This window comes from Nyctereutes procyonoides, unplaced genomic scaffold (assembly GCF_905146905.1).
Source record: "Nyctereutes procyonoides isolate TBG_1078 unplaced genomic scaffold, NYPRO_anot_genome, whole genome shotgun sequence".
NCBI lineage: Eukaryota > Metazoa > Chordata > Mammalia > Carnivora > Canidae > Nyctereutes > Nyctereutes procyonoides.
In genome coordinates, this window is record NW_026575121.1 from 23,991,181 (window position 1) to 23,995,774 (window position 4,594).

Below are 4,594 nucleotides of genomic sequence, written 5' to 3' on the forward strand. Positions count from 1 at the left end.
TTCTATCTTAATTTCAGATTCCTTGTCAGTTGGTTAGAAATAATTTTACATGCTCTGTGATTAAAACTCCTTACAAAAAAGCACATGAAATACAGCACAGAAGTGAGCTGCAATTTAATAGTCCTATTTAATTGTTTGAATCCCATATTACTTTTTCCACGAACATGATTTGCTGAAATGGAATCACATCTTGTAGGAAGGTTATATTTAATGCACATTAACAAGTATTTAATATGTACTTCTCCATGTTAAGAGTTGGAAGTATATTTTTTCTACAGTCTTAATATGAGATATATAACAGTTATTTTTATGTGCAATTCATTAGAAATTATACACATTTTATTATATAACAACCACTGAAAAAAGAGATGGCAATTAAGGCTAAAGAATTAAATCAGATTAAACTGGGGGCCAAGGAAGTACACAAAAATAAGTGGAGGAGTGGTGATTTAGCTACTTACTACTTTGCCTCAGGAAAATTCCATGAAATGGATATTTCATGATTATGATTTTTTTCTACATACTTAAGAGTTGTAGAAAGAATACTAGAAGTTATTTTCCTTAGATATAAGATTAACTAGTCCAAACATTAAAAAGATGCTTACTTCCTTACACTCTTGCATGTATAATGAATACTCACAGGATACTTAATAGCAATAAGAGAAAGGTATTTTGCCAAATAGGGTTTGAGAAAGTTTATAGTAATAAACTTGCCTCTGTCATGGCTAAAAGAAAAGTCTCCATAAATTCTTCACCCTTTGGGCATCTGGACCAACCAATGAAGGATTGTTGGCAGTAACCATTTTCCCAAATGCACAGTTATATGGGAAGGGAAATAAAAATATTACAAATACAAGAGTCAACACCTTAAACAAAAACCACAAACAAAACAGCTGGAGGGGAGAGTAAAAAGAATAATTAGAACTGCATTGTCCATCTGGAAAAAGCCTACTATCCTTCTGGTCATAACTCAAGGCTCTCTGAAATCTTCCCTAATGTCCCTAGGCACTCTGTTTCTTCCTTGCATGTGTGTTTAATTTATATAGTGTTTGCTATTTCTCCGTTATCTAAGAGATGAAAAAGAATGGATGTAATGAAATAAGTAACTAAAAGCAAAATATGTAGAACACATTTTTTGAATGTAGCAAATAAAACTAAATCTTACCAAATCATCCCTGCTCTTGTATTATTTAATAAATGCAGTTAATATTTGGTCTTTCTAGTATAAATTCTTATTTTTAGAATAAGTATGACAACAGTCTAACCAAGTAATTTATATATCATGCTACATGGAATACACACCTGAAAATTAAGGTGATTGCTGTCATTCCTTCTTTGTGATATGCAGAATAAGTTAAATATTATGATTCTGAAAATTCCTTTAAAAACTGAGTATTTCATGCTCAAGGGAAAAAAAAATATGAAAGCTGATATATCCTGAGCCACGAGTCAACTATACCAGGTTCCATATCTCAGCATATGCCCTCTCTGGCCTACAACATAAGAAAAAGAAGCTTAATGATTTCAACCAGCTCACAAATAAGAGTTGTTTCAGCAACTGCTTAGATTTTCTACACTCTTTTTGTTTGGAGTGCCTGGCTTAATTTAATATAAGGGTCCTTGATTAAGGTCTACCTGTAATAATAATCTAAGCTTTGAAAATCTTGACATGGTTTACACTAAACATATATAAATAGGATCTTGCATCTGTGTAGATTTCAAAATACAAAGTTATGAATTGAAATTTTTATTGAATAACTGTAAATAGCAATTATTACAAGTAAAATAAGAAGAAAAAAAATAAACCCCTAAATTTCAGGATCAAATAAAAACAGAAGTCAGGGACCACACATTCTCCTTGGGATCCCTGTGAACCAACTTCAGGCACATTCATAATTACAGTTTTTAGCTCATTTTGGGAAAATATATTATTTTAACAATCTTGGCCTTGGGATGACATACTACTTGGCTGTTTTTCAGAAATCTGGGGCAGAATAATAGAGCATGACTGTTCACCAGTGTTTAACTTAATCATATATACTTAAATTTTTTTTTAAGATTTATTTATTTTAGAGAGAGAGAGTAAGTAGAGTGAGGGGAGAAGGAGAGAGAGAATCTCAAGCAGATTTACCACTGACCATACAGCCCCAAATGTGGGGCTCAATCCCACAACCCATGAGATTATGAAATGAACAGAAATCTTGAGTCCAACACTTAACCAACTGAGCCACCCAGGTGCCCTTGCCCATTTATACTTTACTTACAGAAAACAAATGTACAGAGTGTGTGTTTACATATTAAAAATACATATGACATAGGAGTGAAAGAATGCTATTTTACTTCCAGAGTTTTAAATTGTAAGAAAGATAAACATTTGGAAATGGATTTTCTTAAGTTTTGGAGCACTGATTGCACTTTTAAACTTATTTTTTGTATTATCTGACCATCAATTAAAAGTATAAAGATATGCTAAAAAGCAATGCAATTTTCAGTTAAGAATTCAAATGTGGGGGCACTTGGGTAGCTCTGTCGGTTAAGCATCCAACTCTGGGTTTCAGCTAAGGTCATGACCTCAGGATCATGGGATCACATTCCTTTTAGTCTGCTCTGTGCTCAGAGTGGAGTATGCTTGTCTTTTTCCCTCTGCTCCTCCTCCACTTGCGCTCTCTCTTCTATGTGCATGTTCTCTCTAAAATAAATAAATAAATAAACAAATAAATAAATAAATAAATAAATAAATAAATATAAATAAATAAATAAAATCTTTTTAAAAATCTCAAATGTTTTACTTGTGTCACAAAATCAAGGACCACTTTGAAAGTGCAGGATGCTTTCCTATAAAATGCTTATATCTATACATAACTAGAAAAAAAAACACGTTGCCAAAAAAGTTTTTTTTTATATTTTAGTATAAATTTAGATCTGTAGCACAACTGTATGTATTCTGCAAAACAGACCTGAGTTTGTATTTGAATAATCATTGCCTTAAAACACTTGATAAATTAAAATTTCTGTAACTTTTTTTTTTTTTTTTAGATTTTTATTTATTTATCCATGAGAAACACAGAGGGAGAGAGAGGCAGAGACACAGCCAGAGACAGAAGTAGGTTCCATGCAGGGAGCCCGATGTAGGACTCTATCCCAGGCCTCCAGGATCACGCCCTGGGCTGAAGGCAGACGCTCAATCACTGAGCCACCCAGGCATCCCAAAATTTCTGCAACTTTTGACTATAACATTAGTCTGTGAAGTTGAAAGAGTTTCCCAGAAGACCAGATGTGTATTTAGGGTTTTATATCGACATGGTTTGTAAAAAATTTGACTTTGACTTAAATATGTTTTTCTCTACTTCTGAGGGAAATAGCTCAAATATAATGTCCTCCACAAAAACATAACCTACTAAAACATTCTGGAGTTGCTTTGGAATTTTAACAATCTTTTGGAACAACCACACCTGTATAGTCATCTCTAGTAGGAAGGTACTTTCACTGATTATTTGAATTTGTCATATCCCATTCTTTGAATAGAAAGGTAGATATGGATAATCATTAAGAAGGGGAAAATAGAGTGGTAGAATATTTCCACCTCAAAACTTGAGGTTTAAGAAATAAATCTTTCCTGAGTAAAGAAAGATTTATTAGGCTAAAACAAAAACAAAAACACACACTGATATAAGAGAAAAAAATTAAAAATTGAACTCTGTCAAAACTATAATTCTCAGGTAATAAAAGAATATCTCTAAGAAGACAAAGAGACAGGAGCACCCTGATGGCTCAGTAGGTTGTGTCCAACTCTTGGTTTCCACTCAGGTCCCCATCTCAGGGTCTTGAGATTAAGCCCTGAGTCTGGCTCTGTGCTCAGTGGTGAGTCTACTTGAGATTCTGTCTCTCCCCCGGCCCCCATGCCACTTGCTCACACATGCAAGTGCTCTTTCTCTGTCTCAAATAGATAAATAAACCTTAAAAAAAAAAGAAAGAAAGAAAAAGAAAAAATGAAGAGACAAGCCACAGTAAACAAGCAAAAAACTATTTTCCTTAAATATATTTGAAAATGACTCATATTCTGAATATATATCCACAATATATAAAAGACTTTTAAAAGTCAATTATAAAAAATACAACATGGGCAAAACTTGAACTAAACCTTCACAGAACAAGATATACAAATGACTAATAAACACATGAAAAAGCTCTCAACATCTTTGATCATCAGAATAATGCAAATTGAAATTACAATGAGCCAGAATTCATCAAGTTAAAGTCTACCAGAATGTTGGTAAAGCTGTGGAGGATCTGGAACTCTCACACACTACTAAGGAAAATATTCTCCAAATATTCTGGAAAATTGTTTGTCATTCCTTAATACTATAACAAAATAACATGCTGTTACTGCATTAAAATATGGTGTGCACACTCTGTGTACATGTGTGTATCTTATGAGCCTGAAAAGTCATTTTTAGACTATTTATCAAAGAGCAATGAAAACATACATTCTCAAAATTATTCATATGAGGGTCTTTAGACCACACTAATTCATAATAGCCAAAACCTGAAACAGCCTTAATGCTCATTAACAGATAAATGGATAACAACTTGT